This window comes from Myxine glutinosa, chromosome 1 (genome assembly GCF_964187855.1).
Source record: "Myxine glutinosa chromosome 1, kmMyxGlut1.1, whole genome shotgun sequence".
Lineage (NCBI taxonomy): Eukaryota > Metazoa > Chordata > Myxini > Myxiniformes > Myxinidae > Myxine > Myxine glutinosa.
In genome coordinates, this window is record NC_136261.1 from 103,392,384 (window position 1) to 103,411,797 (window position 19,414).

At 43.7% G+C, this 19,414-nt stretch overlaps 1 long non-coding RNA gene across 1 annotated transcript; it reads left to right on the forward strand.

Moving 5' to 3' along the window:
* The first annotated feature begins 460 nt into the window (after nucleotides 1–460).
* LOC137412321 (uncharacterized) lies at nucleotides 461–17,094 on the forward strand. The gene is made up of 3 exons (XR_013622040.1): nucleotides 461–815; nucleotides 9,677–9,937; nucleotides 16,833–17,094. It is a non-coding gene; the product is annotated as an uncharacterized LOC137412321 (long non-coding RNA).
* Nucleotides 17,095–19,414: the final 2,320 nt, after the last annotated feature.

The window sequence follows — 19,414 nt, forward strand, 5'->3', positions numbered from 1 at the left end:
TCCAGGATTCTATTTTCGACGACCTGTAAATCTTTATTTTATTTAAATTAAATTATTTAGCTGAACACTGGAGCACAAATCGACTTTTTGTCACTTTCAAAACACTTCCTTTCTGCAGGACTTGAACAAAATACGATGGCATTTTACATCATCTCGACCAACTGCTCACCTTCACTCCTTCATTCCTCTTTTCTCCCGCCTCTGGAACAAACTCCCTCACTCTCTTCAATCCCACTCCACCCTTCAGGTCTTTAAAACAGCTGTTCACCACCATCTCTTATCTGCCCCCATCCAAAACCTTGATCTTTTCTACCCCTGCTAATTTCACCCAAATTCCACTTTTTTGAAATACCAACTTCTGTCCTGGAAGTCCTTGGTGTCCTTGTGTTTTATACTTCTCCCTCCCCCCCCCCCCCCACCCCCTTCCCACGCCTCCTCCCCCCAAGCCCTCACCCTCCCACACATCTCCCTGCTCTCAAATGTTGTGTTTGTGTGCTTCCCCTTCGCTCCCCATCTTGTCTTCCGCTCCCTCTTTTTATATATTTTGTTTGTCTGGTTGATTTGTTTGTGAAGTAAATGTTGGCTCTTTCACGAGCCTCGATTCAGTATACGAAAAAAAAAAAAAAATCTAATTTGCCACGCGTAGATCATGGTCTTGTATTATATTTATGTCAAGACTGCATGGGGTAAGGTGTTCTATGACCTCTCTAGTTAACCTCGCCATAAATTAATTATCACGACAGCTGCTGCGCATGCGCAGTAGGTAAAATGCACCTTGAACCCGGATATCGACGGTGTATTGCCTGCTTTAAGCGGTTAGTGTGTTTAATTCATATATACACTTGTATTAAAGATATACCTGTATTAAATGCAGCACTATAAAATAAAGCAGGTGATATAATATGGAATGTATATTCTCCAAGACGTAATTTAAGTGATATATCATTAAACAATAAACATTAATACAAGAAATATGTCGTGCATAGCACGATACTTGCGAAATCCATAAAATCGGTTGTTGGCCTATGATGACCTCAAAAACTACAACGGCACTCAGTCGAGAGCACACTTCTACCTGGTGAATAGTTTACGTTTTGTATCCACTGATAGGCAGGATCTGGATTCGGACCTGAACCAAAATCTAATCAGCTTGTTCAGGTCACCTAACCAACTCGTCCAGCAAGTTTATTCATAACTCGCCCATAACTCTTTTTAATATCATGTTATATGTCGCTTTTCACCCGATCTCTCAATGGTGAAGAATCGCTTGAAAATTAAATAATTATCGTATCCGAATCCATATTCAGATCTTCACCAAAATCGAATATATTTGTCATTTTCACACACCCAACCTCTCCAGCAAGTTTCGTCCAAATCCGTCCACAACCTTTTGAGATATCCTGCCATATATCATGTTTGATGATATCACTCAATGGTGAAGAATCACTTTAAAAATTCTACTAGCTGGATCCGGATCCGGATCTTCAACAAAATGGAAACGAATTACCCCGTTGGGGACCCCACTCCCTCTCGTTAAAACTCAAGGTGGGGAACCCACTCAAAGCAAGGGTGGAAATCACTCCATTGATGACGACGAAACGTCTGATGCCCGAAGTGGAGATCGGTTTCTGAGGGTTGGGACATGGAATGTAGGGACAATGACAGGGAGATCAGGAGATGGGTGGAAGTTAGTATTGGTCAGAAGAAGAGTGGACATGTTGTGTGCAGGAGACAAGATGGAAGGGAAGTGGTGTGAGAATGGTGAAGGGTAGGCAGGGACAGAAATACAAGTTTGTGTGGCAAGGGTGCCCAGAAGGTGTGCATGGTGTTTGTGTCCTGTTTTCTGAGGACTTTTAGAAAGTGTGGTGATTGTGACTAGAGCGAGTGAAAGGTTCATGATGGTGAAAATGATGATTGGAAAGCTCTTGGTGAACATCATCTCAGGATATGCTCCGCAGGTTGGTCGGAGCGATGAAGAGAAAGACAGGTTCTAGTGTGCAATAGACAAGCTGATGGAAAACGTGAAAGATGAGGAAGTTGTTATGGTAGGAGGAGACCTAAATGGACATGTGGGAAGGAGTATGAACGGTTTTGAGGGACTTCATGGTGGTTACGGATATGGTGTGAGAAATGGAGAAGGTGAAAGGATTTTGGAGTTTGCTGATGGAGCTGATTTGTTGATTTGTAATACTCAGTTCCAGAAAGAGGATAATAAGCTTGTTACATACACGTCAGGTGGGTCGACGACAACCGTTGACTACCTGATGGTGCGTAGGCGAGATAGGGGGCACCTCCGGGACACAAAGGTGATCCCGGGGAGGAAGCTGTTTCATAGCACCACTTGGTTGTCTGCGACATAAGGGTGAAAGGTGCGAGGAGAGCTCGGCCGGTGAAGTACCAACCGCGAATGAAGGTGTGGAGGTTGAAAGAGGTGACAGTGAGGGAGGCATTAAAAGAGAGGCTGAGTATGGCAGAGGATGATGTGGTTGAGCTTGAAAGTGGTTGGATGTCAAAGAAAGATTGTCTGTTGCGAGCCGTTGGTGAGGTATGTGGATGGACAAAAGGACCACCGAGGCACTCGGAAACATGGCGGTGGGATGATGAAGTTGGAAAGAGAATTGCCGAGAAGAGGAAGAAGTTCAAGGAGTGGCAGAAGGCGAAGGGTACAGGAGCAGAAAAGGCAGGGCATGAAAGTTATAAGGCAGCCAAGAAAGAGGTAGCAAAGGTGCAGGAGGCATGCAGGAAAATGTTCAGAGAACGCTTGGATTCGGAAGAGGGTCAGAGGGCGGTATTCATGATTGCAAAGCAGATAGCGAAAGAGAGGTGTGATGTGATGGGGGTGAGTTGCTTGAACGATGAAGTGGGACAAATCGTTGTGGACCCAGGTGGAATTAAAGGAAGATGGAAGAGATATATGGAAATGCTGTTGAATGCAGAGAATGAATGGGATGGCAACATAGAGAGTAACCCAGTTTTAGGACCGGCAGAGAAGATAACTGAGAAAGAAGTTGAGGAAGCGATAAAAGCAATGAAGAGTAGAAAAGCGGGAGGGCCGACGGGAGTTGTGGGAGATATGATGAAGGCAGCAGGAAGTTGGGGTGTGGAGAGAATGACGACGAGGGAGAATGACGACGAGGGAGAATGACGACGAGGGAGAAGGACGACGAGGGAGAATGACGACGAGGGAGAATGACGACAAGGGAGAATGATGACGACGGAGAATGACGACGAGGGAGAATGACTGCGAGAGAGAATGACGGCGAGGGAGAATGACGACGAGGGAGAATGACGACGAGGGAGAATGACGACGAGGGAGAATGACTGCGAGAGAGAATGACTGCGAGAGAGAATGACGGTGAGAGAGAATGATGGCGAGAGAGAATGACGGCGAGAGAGAATGACGACGAGAGAGAATGACGACGATAGGGAATGACGACGAGAGAGAATGACGACGAGTGAGAATGACGGCGAGAGAGAATGACGGCGAGAGAGAATGACGGCGAGAGAGAATGACGGCGAGAGAGAATGACGGCGAGAGAGAATGACGACGAGAGAGAATGACGACGAGAGAGAATGACGACGAGAGAGAATGACGACGAGAGAGAATGACGGTGTGGAAATGTAACTCATTGATCGTTGGAACTGGTAACGAAGCAGATAGACGATTTCGTAAGAATGTCAGGAATGTATCTCGCCCTGTCGAAGCTGGGAGTTCTTTTGTCCACCTGTATTACGACCCCGGGCTAACATACATTCCCAAGCCGGCACTATTTGTTCTGGACATCGGGATGCAAAGAGGGTAAAGAAACTCCCCAGCAGGGAGGCGGTTGTGGATGACCAAGGAGCTTCAGCGCACGGAGGATTAACATTTTAGCGCACGGAGGATTAACTCCAATTTGCCCATATAAACCAGAGCAAACTTTGAGTCAGCAGGACTTGTCATCAGAACCTCTGCCCAAATGGAACGATCGAGTACGGAACGTGGACAGCGCAGAAGACCGACCAAGAAGAACCAACGACTTGAATACTAAATTCGTCATAGTATTGTAGTTCTATATTATATTGAAACCAGTAAATTATTAGCTAATAAAGCGTTGCTTTGTAAAAGCCCTGTACAGTTATTTTGTATCCTCGTGAGTCAAATAACTATTCCCTCACAATATGGAGGCACCGCTGGGATCAATTGGACACAAACAAGATCTTTAAAAGGTAAGTGTGTCTTGTTTTTGTCCAGTATGATTTCCGAACCTGGGAATAGTTATTTTGTATATACATGGAGGATTTGGCGTTTGGGCTTCCCCACGTACCATTGGTGTACAGAAGCCCTGATAAGGAAAACATAGATGGGACCCTTTGCTCAGGTGCTATGCATGCGTCACTGAGAAACGCGCGTCTGTAGACTTGCCTGCAAGTGGGACCGTGTGTTTGCGAGGATGCGTACGTTATACGATTGGTATTAAAAGCCTTACTCTGTTCTGGAGGCGAATCGGCTCATGAAGTGCACCATGAGGCGATTTGTTTGCCGGTTCGGTAAGGTCCGTACACGTGTACAATCGTGTACACCCGTTTTGCACTTAAAAACGTACTTTTGAGTTGTACAAACGTACTTTACACATTTCTCTCTGTCTATCGTAGTGGCAAAGGCAAAGGCAGTGGCAAATGCAGTGGCTACTATCGTAGTGGCAAAGGCAGTGGCAAACCACCCAATGTCACCACTTTCATGAGCTCAGAGAAATAAAATTTTAAAAAATAATAATAATAATAATAATAATAATAATAATAAATTCCAAATTCCACTCTGCTGGCTCAATTGAAATCGGCAGCAGAGTGAGAATCAACAGACGATGGAACAGCTAGCAACGAGTGTTTGTGAGGGGCAACCACCCTCTGGTCAAGGCTCATAGAAAAGATTGATACTTATTGATTCGGCACGCTTACAATAGAAATTAATGGCGAGGGTTGTGGTTGGGTCGATGGGTTGTTGTTGGGTTGTTGTGGTTGGGTCGATTTTGCGAAATGAACGTTCTTTGAACAAATTAAATGGTGAACCGAATGAAAATAAGGATTTTTGAATAAAATAGTTGTTGATTGAACTAGTTGACTGATATATAAATCCCATTCAAAGTCAAGTGAATGGGATGAAAATTAAGGATTTTTTGAAATTGTTGTTGACTTTGGCCTATGTTGAATAACATAGTTGTTGATTGAACTAGTTGACTGATATATAAATCCCATTCGAATGACAAGTGAACCGAATGAAAATAAGGATTTTTTGAAATTGTTGTTGACTTTGGCCTATGTTGAATAAAATAGTTGTTGATTGAACTCGTTGACTGATATATAAATCTCATTCAAAAGTCAAGTGAATCGGATGAAAATTAAGGATTTTTTGAAATTGTTGTTGACTTTGGCCTATGTTGAATAACATAGTTGTTGATTGAACTAGTTGACTGATATATAAATCCCATTCGAATGACAAGTGAACCGAATGAAAATAAGGATTTTTTGAAATTGTTGTTGACTTTGGCCTATGTTGAATAAAATAGTTGTTGATTGAACTCGTTGACTGATATATATATAAATCCCATTCAAAAGTCAAGTGAATCGGATGAAAATTAAGGATTTTTTGAAATTGTTGTTGACTTTGGCCTATGTTGAATAAAATAGTTGTTGATTGAACTAGTTGACTGATATATAAATCCCATTCAAATGACAAGTGAACCGAATGAAAATAAGGATTTTTGAAATTGTTGTTGACTTTGGCCTATGTTGAATAAAATAGTTGTTGATTGAACTAGTTGACTGATATATAAATCCCATTCAAAAGTCAAGTGAATCGGATGAAAATTAAGGATTTTTTGAAATTGTTGTTGACTTTGGCCTATGTTGAATAAAATAGTTGTTGATTGAACTAGTTGACTGATATATAAATCCCATTCGAATGACAAGTGAACTGAATGAAAATGAGGATTTTTGAAATTGTTGTTGACTTTGGCCTATGCTTAATAAAATAGTTGTTGATTGAACTAGTTGACTGATATATAAATCCCATTCGAATGACAAGTGAACCAAATGAAAATAAGGATTTTTGAAATTGTTGTTGACTTTGGCCTATGCTGAATAAAATAGTTGTTGATTGAACTAGTTGACTGATATATAAATCCCATTCGAATGACAAGTGAACCAAATGAAAATAAGGATTTTTGAAATTGTTGTTGACTTTGGCCTGTGCTGAATAAAATAGTTGTTGATTGAACTAGTTGACTGATATATAAATCCCATTCGAATGACAAGTGAACCAAATGAAAATAAGGATTTTTGAAATTGTTGTTGACTTTGGCCTGTGCTGAATAAAATAGTTGTTGATTGAACTAGTTGACTGATATATAAATCCCATTCGAATGACAAGTGAATCGGATGAAAATAAGGGTTTTTTGAAATTGTTGTTGACTTTGGCCTATGTTGAATAAAATAGTTGTTGATTGAACTAGTTGACTGATATATAAATCCCATTCGAATGACAAGTGAACCGAATGAAAATAAGGATTTTTTGAAATTGTTGTTGACTTTGGCCAATGTTGAATAAAATAGTTGTTGATTGAACGAGTTGACTGATATATAAATCCCATTCGAATGACAAGGGAACCGAATGAAAATCAGGATTTTAAGGAAATACCTTACCACCATGGGGAAAGGCAATGGCAAACCACCCAATGTCGTACACGATATTTTCAGCGCGATCATGGATTTGAGAATGCATGTAGCTTCTGGCTTTGCCTGTCCTGTGTGCAAGATGGCGGACAGTGTTGAACAAATTAATGAGTATGAGAGATAATTATTGGAAATGTGTACTGTTCTTGTTTGTTGAGTATGAGAGATAATTACAGGAAATGTGTACTGTTCTTGTTTGGTGAGTATGAGAGATAATTACAGGAAATGTGTACTGTTCTTGTTGGTGATTATGAGAGCTAATTACAGGAAATGTGTACTGTTCTTGTTTGTTGGGTTTTGCTAACGTTTCCACAGCGTCGCTTCAACGTTTCACTTTCGTTGTTGCAACGTTTCGCTCCAACGTTTTGGGAACATTCAAATGTTGGGTTTTGCTAACGTTTCCACAACGTCGCTACAACGTTTCACTTTCGTTGTTGCAACGTTTTGCTCCAACGTTTTGGGAACATTCAAATGTTGGGTTTTGCTAACGTTTCTACAACGTCGCTACAACGTTTCACTTTCGTTGTTGCAACGTTTTGCTCCAACGTTTTGGGAACATTCAAATGGTGGGTTTTGCTGACGTTTCCACAACGTCGCTACAACGTTTCACTTTCGTTGTTGCAACGTTTTGCTCCAACGTTTTGGGAACACTCAAATGTTAAGTGAATCGGATAAGAATTCACGAGTTATTTAATTATTAGCGATTAATGAAGTACTTATTTAATTAATTAAATTTCTTTCTCTTCTGACCATTAACTCAGGCACCTTTTGAGTTAGGAAGCTGATAATTGGACATTACAATGACCAAGTGATGTGGCTATCAAGGATAATTTCGATTTATTGATTAATCATTTAATAAATTAATTCGTTGATTTTATAAATGACTTATTTAATTAAAATTCCTAAGAGATACATCTTCGGATGAAGTACTTGCAGATTGGTTATGCTATGAGCCAATTGATTAAAGAAAAATATTTTGTGACGGCCATATTGGAGTTCGTGGAAAATCTTTAAAATACATCCCTGCGTTCATTTTTCGATCGATTGAGTTGAAATTTTGAACAATCGGATCTGGACTGTCGTTGTTAACGACTCTGGCACGCACCCGTCCAATCAGGATGGAGCGGTATGGTCCCCGGATCATCACTGCCCGCAGTTTTAATTAGTTTTACTTTTACCTTTCACTCTTTCTGTTCATTGTTCTCTTGGTCATACAATTTTTTGAAGACATGCATGTCATGATAGAGGAAATGTTTGTTCTGTTGAACGGAAGAAATGTTTATGGTTAATTCAAACGTGGTAGAGGGCAACACCACAAAGCATACCTCTTTTAAGGTGTGTATAAACCCTGGAACATTTCAGCAATCAATACGATGCTGAAATGGTGTAATTTAATTAAACGTAGGAGAGGGCAACACCACAAAGCATACCACTTTTAAGGTGTGTATAAACCCTGGAACATTTCAGCAATCAATATGATGCTGAAATGGTGTAATTTAATTAAACGTGGGAGAGGGCAACACCACAAAGCATACCACTTTTAAGGTGTGTATAAACCCTGGAACATTTCAGCAATCAATACGATGCTGAAATGGTGTAATTTAATTAAACATGGGAGAGGGCAACACCACAAAGCATACCTCTCTTAAGGTGTGCATAAACCCTGGAACATTTCAGCAATCATGACGATTTTCTCATGTCACCTGAAATGGTGTAATATTGTGTAATATGGTCGACCTTGGGTTTGTTTGGGTTTGTTGTTTATTTTTGTGGGTGCATATTTTTGTGTATTTTGTATATATTTTCACGACAAATTCCAGTTAACACCCTGCAAAATTTGCTCGTTTTCTGGCCGAGTCGAAATTGCGTTGAGTTCCTATGGCATGCGCCATTAAAAGCGCTGTGTAATGGTTGAGCTCCCTTTATTTCGTTTTGGTCACGCGGATGAGCAGACAAAATGACGAATGCTGTGGCTGGAGCAGTAGAAGCGATTTTTCTTTTAATTGTTTAATGATTATTCGATATTGTTATGACTTATTGTCAATAGGTATACTAAGTGGTCAGGAGGTAGCCTTTTGCTATGTACAGTTTATTTTATTGTTGATTATACCACAAAGCTGTGGTGATAAAGGAAATGTTTGTTTTTCAAATAGATGATTATGATATGACCATGATTATAAAATCATGATGATTATTATGAATACTTTCATGGGGTTCCAATGCAGAATGATTGCACGAACTTGGAAAAGAACTTTCAAGCCCTATGGGATAAATTGGGTATTACAAGTGATGGAGTTTCAAAATTTAGCATGATTGAAGGAATTTGACAGTCCCATTTCAGGAGTTTTACGAAATTTATATTGCCAAGAGATTTTGGGTACCATTAAAAGAAAAATGATGAGATATTTTTCCCAAAGAACTTTAATATCTGCCATCCATTTTGGCTGTCTCACGAATGAAGGATGAGTTGCCTTTAGTGGTTGCAAAGAAAATTTGTGGAGACCAGGCAAAATGGGAAAATATGTCAGATATGACCCTAGGACAGAACAGTGATTCGTCAATTGACATGAGCTATGAACCAGAGGTGACGACCGATGATCTTCAATCTCAGTCAATAGATGGACCTGTCCTGACATCATTGGGGAAAGGGCTTATGCAAGGAGTCATCCAAAATGATTAATTTGATTTATTGATGAATATTGATAAATTAATTGAAATTGAATAATTGAATTGATTAAATTGAATAAATTTAATTGAATAAATTTAACTGAATAAATTGAATTGAATAAATTGAATTGAATATATTGATTGTTTGATTGATGAAAATGCGGTCTCAAGAAAGAAGCTTTGATATCTTTGTGAGATATTATCAATGTGAAGACAACCTTGGAAAATTGAGCAAGGTGGTGAGTTTATATATAGATATATATGTGCGGTTACCATTGTGTGATTTCCCCTTCAACAGAGCGGACACCTGAGGATTCACCCATTTCATACTGACCCTCTGGCTCATCTGCAAATACTGATCTGTGAGATTGGAAAAGCCACAGGTGAGAGAGATTCTCTGGAAATCACCGTTTGAACAGGTGGAGAGATCCTTCCTGGAGGTACGAGTGAAGCTTTAGAGGAACAAGCTACAACACATCCAACGCTACTTTGATAAAAGGCAGAATGGGATATGGAGCCTGCAAGAATACACAAGGACAACCAGAGATTCCACAAAAAGGTACTTGTACACATCATATGTACGACCGTTATGGTGCCAAAGCTATAAGGCAGGTCGAGAATTGGTATTTGTGGACAAAGGGACATGATGAGGAGTTTCCAAGAGATGGTACATTTGAGCGAAGTCGATTGGAAAGATTGGAACAAAGATTGAAAGTCAGGGAGAGACAGAATCTAACGGTAGACTGGCTTGCATTCCATCTTTGGGATGGTGAATCCAGACAACGGGAACAGAAAGAACGGATAACGAATCTAGAACTTAAAATAAAAAGGATACAGGATACCGTGGAGGAGACAAATGCACAACTGCCCTCGAAATTAGGAATAAAAGTGACAGTTGCCCCATCTGATTTCCATTTGTCCCCCCAAAAAGGACGGTACAGAGAATTGCGGCCGTTGCCTGTTTGTCCTCCACAGTCTTTGTAAGGGAAGGGAATTTAATTGCTGTTGTGCACTAAGGACCTATGTAAGTGTTTATATGAGTGCGTTGCCATAAGGGACACAGGTTTGACGACAGAGGGGATGACGAACAAAGGAATCTTATCCATAATCCCTGCACTATTTAGCACACCCCGCTCCCTTATAGTGGGGACACCAATGCAGCTTATCCCGACAAACCGGACTAACCAAAGAACTTATTACAAGGTAGATTCCCTATCGCGACAGACGAAGCATGTGATACCTCTTCAGATCTACCTAGCTCTATATATCACTCTACCAAATTCATAACAATATAATATAATGATGTGATAATGTGGGAGGAGGCATATCGGTCGAGGTCATGATGTCGAAGAGTGCCATTCTAGTTTATTTGAGCCTTGCCTTCGAACTTAAGGGAATAATCTAGGGAGGTAAGAATACATTTGTGTGGCCTTAGACATAATTATTTTTAATGCATTGTGTTTTTGTGATATCCCTAATTTACAAACTGATTTAGTAGCCCCAACTGAGCATTAGCCCAACTGGGGTTTATATTTTGGGGCATGTTCTTCTGCAGCCGCTACTCGAAAATGACGATGCTTTTCTTTCATATTTGGCACATGTATGCAATATCTGGGGATGATGAACCACACAATGTCTGGCCATTTTGGGATCTAGTCAGGTTCACTATGTCAATAAATTATATTTCGTTCAAAATCATGGTAGATTAGCAAACCTATACATTTTTGGAAAGGTTATAGCATAAGGAATCTGAAAATCAATGTTTACATTTGCGGTGTTTACATTTGCGGATTTTCAAAATGGCCGCCATAAAAATACATATTTTGCTCTATTTCTGCCTCTAATTACCCTAAAAACTTTTTAAAATATACTAAACCTATATTTTCAGGGACAAGGACAATTTCCGTTCTCAGGACAGAACTCTCTTATCTGTCTCCCTCTTGCAAATCCTGGTGGCATCTGGTCAAATCTGTTTCTGGTGTTTGTTCCCCCTCCATCCCCTCCCTCACCTCAAATGACCACACGGCTGACTCCGCACGTGAAAAAGCTGAATGCCTCAACTCTGTGTTTGCCTCTAAATCTTGTGTCCCAAACCCATCCCTCTCTGTACCCACCGTACCGAGTCGTACCCAGCTGCTCCTGGACTCTGTGTCCTTTCCTCCTGACAAGGTGGAAAAGTTTCTGTCAACCCTCGACTCTGATTCTGCAACTGGACCTGACGGCATCAGCCCACGGGTCCTAAAATCCTGTTCTTCCGCTCTTTCACTCCCTCTCTCTGTTCTCTTCACCCTCTCTTTTGCTCAAGGTCATCTGCCATCTGCTTGGAAATCTGCCAACATCACCGCTTTGCACAAAAAAGGTGCAAAAACAGATCCCAGCAACTACAGACCAATCAGCCTTCTTCCAATTATCAGCAAAGTCATGGATTCCATCATTGCTTCAGATATGAAATCTTTCCTCTTCTCCAATGGCTCTCTGATCATCAATTTGGTTTCGGACCTGGTCACTCTACTCTGGACATGCTGCTTCTGCTTTCTCAACAATGGATGGAGGTCCTCAATGCCAAACAGGAAATTAGAGCTGTCTCCCTTGACATATCACGTGCCTTCGATACGGTCTGGCACCCTGCTCTGCTCACCAAACTCTCCTCTTTTGGTATCCATGGAAATCTCCACGCATGGCTGGCAGACTTCCTCTCTAGTCGTAGTCATCGTGTGGCCCTGAATGGGTTTCTCTCATCTCCTCTTCCTGTTCAGGCTGGAGTTCCCCAAGGCAGTGTTCTGGGCCCTGTGCTTTTTCTGGTCTTCATCAATCTCTCTAACTCTCTTCAAAATCCTCTCTATCTCTTTGCTGATGACTCTACTCTCTGTCGCTCCATTCTTCATCCCTCAGATCGGCAGTCTGCAGCCTCCTCTCTCTCTGCAGACCTGGACAAAATCACAGACTGGGCAAACAAGTGGAACATGTCTTTCAATCCTGACAAATCTCACACTCTTACGATGTCTCTCCAAAAAGACCAACTGGACAACCCTCCCATCCACTTTCTGAATAATCCTCTCCAAGAAGTTCTGTCACTCAAGCTTTTGGGTCTCACTATCTGCCATGATCTTTCCTGGGAAAACCACATTTCAAATCTGGCCTCCAAAGCCAGTCGCCGACTGGGCATCCTCCGTCGTGTGAAGTCCTTCCTTGGCACACCTGAGCTCCTCACCACATACAAGGCTTTCATCCGCAGCTCAATGGAATACTGCTCTCCCCTCTGGGCTGGTGCTCCTGCCTCACACCTAGCTCGTCTTCACGCTGTTGAAACCAAAGCATTCAGAATCATTGGAATCTCCCGCGATGAAGCTAACTCCAAGGGCCTCTCACTCACTCACTCACTCACCGCAGGCAGGTTGGTGGTCTTTCCGTCTTCTACCGACTCCTCTCTGGCCTTGCCCCCCCCCCCCCCCAGCTCTCTCTGGGCTCTGTCCCGCAAATATTCCTACAGGTCGCACAAGATCTGCCTGCAACCCTCTTATGGTTAAACTGCCAAAATCAAGACTCTCTGCTCACCTTCACTCCTTCATTCCTCTTTTCTCCCGCCTCTGGAACAAACTCCCTCACTCTCTTCAATCCCACTCCACCCTCCAGGTCTTTAAAACAGCTGTTCACCACCATCTCTTATCTTCCCCCATCCAAAACCTTGATCTTTTCTACCCCCGCTAATTTCACCCCAATTCCACTTTTTTGAAATACCAACTTCTGTCCTGGAAGTCCGTGGTGTCCTTGTGTTTTATATTTCTCCCACCCGCCCCCCCCCCCCTTCCCACGCCTCCTCCCCCCAAGCCCTCTCCCTCCCACACATCTCCCTGCTCTCAAATGTTGTGTGCTCTCAAGTGTTTGTGTGCTTCCCCTTCTCTCCCCATCTTGTCTTCCGCTCCCTCTTTTTATATATTTTGTCTGTCTGGTTGATTTGTTTGTGAAGTAAATATCAGCTCTTTCACGAGCCTCGATTCAGTATACAAAAAAAAAAAAAAAAAAAAAAAAAAAATTGTGACTCGGGACACAAACTGAAATAAAGTTCGGAAACTTTTTTCGCTGAAAATTGATAACCATACTGATTTGTTGATATTTGTGTTGAAAGTGTTCTCTTGTTTTTTTAAAAAGCAACTTATAGTCCCTATTAACCCCATATATGGGTTAAATAGGAATAAATAGGATTTTTATGGCTGTCCCTATTCACCCCGTTTTATGGGTGAATAGGGACTGTCACAGGGTGGTATGGTGTCAAGCGATTCTTCACCATTGAGAGATGGGGTAAAAAACGATATCTTAAAAAGTTATGGACGGATTCAGACAAAACTTGGTTCACGAGAATTGGTTGGGTGAGAAGAACAAGCTGATTAGATTTTAGTTCAGTCCGAATACAGATCCGGCCTATCGGTGGGATGGAGGAGGAAAAAAAGCCTACTAGCCTGCAGGGTGGTATGGTGTCCAGTCGGAGGAAAAAAAGCCTACTAGCCTGCAGGGTGGTATGGTGTCCAGTCGGAGGGAAAAAAGCCTTCTAGCCTGCAGGGTGGTATGGTGTCCAGTCGGAGGAAAAAAAGCCGACAAGACTGCAGGGTGGTATGGTGTCCAGTCGGAGGAAAAAAAGCCTACAAGACTGCAGGGTGGTATGGTGTCCAGTCGGAGGAAAAAAAGCCGACAAGACTGCAGGGTGGTATGGTGTCCAGGAGGAGGGAAAAAAGCCTACAAGAGTGCAGGGTGGTATGCTGTCCAGTCGGAGGAAAAAAAGCCGACAAGACTGCAGGGTGGTATGGTGTCCAGTCGGAGGAAAAAAAGCCTACAAGACTGCAGGGTGGTATGGTGTCCAGTCGGAGGAAAAAAAGCCGACAAGACTGCAGGGTGGTATGGTGTCCAGTCGGAGGAAAAAAAGCCTACAAGACTGCAGGGTGGTATGGTATCCAGTCGGAGGAAAAAAAGCCTACAAGACTGCAGGGTGGTATGGTGTCCAGTCGGAGGAAAAAAAGCCTACAAGACTGCAGGGTGGTATGGTATCCAGTCGGAAGAAAAAAAGCCTACAAGACTGCAGGGTGGTAATGGTATCCAGTCGGAGGAAAAAAAGCCTACAAGACTGCAGGGTGGTATGGTATCCAGTCGGAGGAAAAAAAGCCTACAAGAGTGCAGGGTGGTATGGTATCCAGTCGGAGGAAAAAAAGCCCTCAAGGACTGCAGGGTGGTATGGTGTCCAGTCGGAGGAAAAAAAGCCGACAAGACTGCAGGGTGGTATGGTGTCCAGTCGGAGGAAAAAAAGCCTACAAGACTGCAGGGTGGTATGGTGTCCAGTCGGAGGAAAAAAAGCCTACAAGACTGCAGGGTGGTATGGGTGTCCAGTCGGAGGAAAAAAAGCCGACAAGACTGCAGGGTGGGTATGGTGTCCAGTCGGAGGAAAAAAGCCTACAAGACTGCAGGGTGGTATGGTATCCAGTCGGAGGAAAAAAAGCCTACAAGACTGCAGGGTGGTATGGTGTCCAGTCGGAGGAAAAAAAAGCCTACAAGACTGCAGGGTGGTATGGTATCCAGTCGGAGGAAAAAAAGCCTACAAGACTGCAGGGTGGTATGGTATCCAGTCGGAGGAAAAAAAGCCTACAAGACTGCAGGGTGGTATGGTATCCAGTCGGAGGAAAAAAAGCCTACAAGAGTGCAGGGTGGTATGGTATCCAGTCGGAGGAAAAAAAGCCTACAAGACTGCAGGGTGGTATGGTGTCCAGTCGGAGGAAAAAAAGCCGACAAGACTGCAGGGTGGTATGGTGTCCAGTCGGAGGAAAAAAAGCCTCCAAGACTGCAGGGTGGTATGGTGTCCAGTCGGAGGAAAAAAAGCCGACAAGACTGCAGGGTGGTATGGTGTCCAGTCGGAGGAAAAAAAGCCTACAAGACTGCAGGGGTGGTATGGTGTCCAGTTGGATGAAAAAAAGCCTACAAGACTGCAGGGTGGTATGGTGTCCAGTTGGAGGAAAAAAAGCCGACAAGACTGCAGGGTGGTATGGTGTCCAGTCGGAGGAAAAAAAGCCTACAAGACTGCAGGGTGCTATGGTGTCCAGTCGGAGGAAAAAAAGCCTACAAGACTGCAGGGTGGTATGGTGTCCAGTCGGAGGAAAAAAAGCCTACAAGACTGCAGGGTGGTATGGTGTCCAGTTGGAGGAAAAAAAGCCGACAAGACTGCAGGGTGGTATGGTGTCCAGTCGGAGGAAAAAAAGCCTACTAGCCTGCAGGGTGGTATGGTGTCCAGTCGGAGGAAAAAAAGCCTACTAGCCTGCAGGGTGGTATGGCGTCCAGTCGGAGGAAAAAAAGCCTACTAGCCTGCAGGGTGTATGGTGTCCAGTCGGAGGAAAAAAAGCCTACAAGACTGCAGGGTGGTATGGTGTCCAGTCGGAGGAAAAAAAGCCTACTAGCCTGCAGGGTGGTATGGTGTCCAGTCGGAGGAAAAAAAGCCGACAAGAGTGCAGGGTGGCATGGTGTCCAGTCGGAGGAAAAAAAGCCGACAAGAGTGCAGGGTGGCATGGTGTCCAGTCGGAGGAAAAAAAGCCTACAAGACTGCAGGGTGGTATGGTGTCCAGGAGGAGGGAAAAAAGCCGACAAGAGTGCAGGGTGGCATGGTGTCCAGTCGGAGGAAAAAAAGCCTACAAGACTGCAGGGTGGCATGGTGTCCAGGAGGAGGGAAAAAAGCCGACAACTCTCCCCTGCAGGAGAAAAAAATGGTCACCATTTCCCATGGTCGCTATTACGAATATTGCATTTGCTTACCCCCCATCAAATGTTTATGTTGAGCGAGTGGTTCTCGCTAATGGGACAAAAGTGGGGTGGTTTTAGTTGCAGGTATAGCGTTGACCTCATGAAAGCTGAACTTCAGGTGGCATGTAGTGATTTCATGGCTTTGCAAGATCTATACTTGGTCTGCTTAGAGCTGTAGCATCAATGCAAACTACAAGAAATAAAAGTGTGCACACAACACACAAACCATCTGAGAGACAGACATACAGTGTTATGCTTGAGCAATTGTTCAATTTACCTGTTGGTATGGTTACGAGTTATGCTTGAATTTTTTTTGTCATATTGCAATTGCAATCTGAAACCTCAAGGAAATTGTGAAGCCTGGGGAGGCTTGTTCTGTATTTTGTCAAAAAGCAAAAAATGTACTTCAAGCTGTAATTGTTTTGAATTGAAAAGTTTCACCCTCAAAAGTTTAAATCCATTTAAACAAACTAATGTTTGTACGTTTCCCACAATAATCTGAGCATTCACATTGGGGCCTACGACAGCCCGCTTGACCCATGCCTGAGTGTCCCGTATTGTTTTCCTCGGACCTGGTCACCCTACGTCCCTGTTCCCTACTGTTATACTTCCCTCTCTCTCCCCCCCCCCCCCCTCCCCCCCCCCCCCCCCCCTCCTGTCTCCCGCTTCCTTTGTTATAGGGTTTACGTGTTAGCTCTGATACGAGCCTCGATGAAGTATACAAAAAAATGGAAGGACCACGGTAACCTGAATTCACCCTGAGACCACAAGCATATTTCACGCAAATAGTCATGAAGGCAACACAAGGAAGTACAGTAAACCCTTGGATATCACGGTTTTGAGGAATAACCATTTTCGAGCTTAGCTGTTCCACATATACCTAATCGACATACATGTCCATGTACTCCTAGTAGGCCTGCATGTCCTCATGCACTATCAACAGCCCGGATGCTTGTTTCCTCATCGTGGATTTTTTTTTTTTTTTTTTTTTGTATACAACATCGAGGCTCGTGAAAGAGCGAACATTAATCACACAGAAAGACAAACCGACACATAAAACACATAACATAGGGAGCGGTAGACAAGATGGGGAGAGAGGGGGAAGGACACAAACACAACACCCGAGAGCAGGGACCGAGAGACATGGAGACATCGAGATATCTGAGAGAGGGCGAGGGCCCTGGGGGGGGGGGGGGGCGCGGGAAGGGGGCGGTGGGAGAGGTACAAAACACATGGACACTGCCAGGACCTCCAGGAAAGGAGTTGGAATTTCAAACAAGGTGGATCTGGGGTGAATTAGCGGGGGCAGAAAAGATCAAGGTTTTGGATGGGGGAAGATAAGAGATGGTGGTGAACAGCCGTTTCAAAGACCCGGAGGGAGGAGTGGGATTGAAGGGAGTGAGGGAGTTTGTTCCAGAGGCGGGAGAAAAGAGGAATGAAAGAGTGAAGGTGAGCAGAGAGTCTTGATTTTGGCAGTTTAACCATCAGAGGGTTGCTGGCAGATCTTGTGCGACCTGTAGGAATATTTGGGGGACAGAGCACAGAGAGAGCTGGGGGTGCAAGGCCGGAGAGGAGTCGGTAGAAGACAGAAAGACCACCCACCTGCCCGCGGTGAGTGAGCGAAAGGCCCTCAGAGATAGCTTCATCGCGGGAGATTCCAACAATTCTGAAAGCTTTGGTTTCAACAGCGTGAAGCCGAGCTAGGTGTGAGGCAGGAGCACCGGCCCATAGGGGAGAACAGTATTCCATTGAGCTGCGGATGAAAGCCTTGTATGTGGTGAGGAGCTCAGGTGTGCCGAGGAAGGACTTCACACGACGGAGGATGCCCAGTCGGCGACTGGCTTTGGAGGCCAGCTTGGAAATGTGGTTTTTCCAAGAAAGATCATGGCAGATAGTGAGACCCAAAATCTGGCGTTAATCTGGCAAAATTTTGCCAAAATCTGGCAAAATCTGGCGTGAGACCCAAAATCTGGTAACAATCTGGATTGTTACTGGCGGCCCTCAAGATGGCTGAAGTGTCGTGCAGTCGACTTGATGCCCAGAAGGGGGGCAACATGAACCTTTTATTACCTTCGCCAGAGGAGAGGGTTTTGCATTTGAGTCCGTTTTTTTTGGTCTGTCTTGCTGTTTGTCCGCACAAAATGTTTCACTCCTTCATTCCTCTTTTCTCCCACCTCTGGAACAAACTCCCTCACTCTCTCCAATCCCACTCCTCCCTCCAGGTCTTTAAAACGGCTGTTCACCACCATCTCTTATCCTCCCCCATCCGAAACCTTGATCTTTTCTACCCCCGCTAATTTCACCCCAAATCCACTTTTTTGAGGTGACTTTTGACTTCTTTCCTGGAAGTCCTTGGTGTCCTTGCGTTAACTAGTGTAGTGATCCTGCCTCCCCCCAGGCCCTCTCCCTCCCACACATCTCCTGATGTCCCAGCTCTCAAATGTTGTGTTTGTGTGCTTCCTCCCCTTCTCTCCCCATCTTGTCGACCGCGCCCCTTTTTATATACCTTGTTTGCTTGTTTGTTTGATTTGTTTGTTTGATAAATGTTAGCTCTTTCACGAGCCTCGACTCTGTACACAAAAAAAATAAAAAATAAAAATATGATTTTCTCTGGAACCCTTGGTCCGATTGACTGGAATTTTTCACCATAGGTAACCCTCCACCTGTATAATTTTTTGTTAATTACGTCATAGGTCACGTGGTATGGCCGCCATGTTGTAAAAACCGAAAAAAATTGCACCTCTATCTCCGAAAGCGCTGCATGGAAAAAATTGAGCCGTGGCTCATTGTAAAGAACTCTTCATGGGGAATAAAATATTGTTATGAATTTTGGGGTCGTGATATATATAGATTTAGGTAGATCTGCATAGGTAGCTGCTCCGATGATCGTGCGTAGCAAGAACCACTTCGATGTGCAGAAAGCAGGGACCTGTCTAGCCCGGATATCGGCTTAGGTGTATATTTGCCCGATTATGAGGAAGGGGGCGTGTTAACTAGTGTAGTGATTATGTTAATTCCCCTGTGTGTGAAACCTCTGTAGTTATCTCTACTGTTTTTACCATCACCAGTGCCCATTAGTTACTCGAATGAATAATTGCCCCAATAAAACTCACCGGAAATGCAGGGAGGAAGTGCCCACACATTGCGCCGCCATGGTGATAAAACATTGCTCAGAATGGCTGAGGCCACGCCCACCTTACGACAGATTGTTCGAGGGGTTTGATGGGGTCACACCAATGGTCGGGATGGCCAATCAGCATGC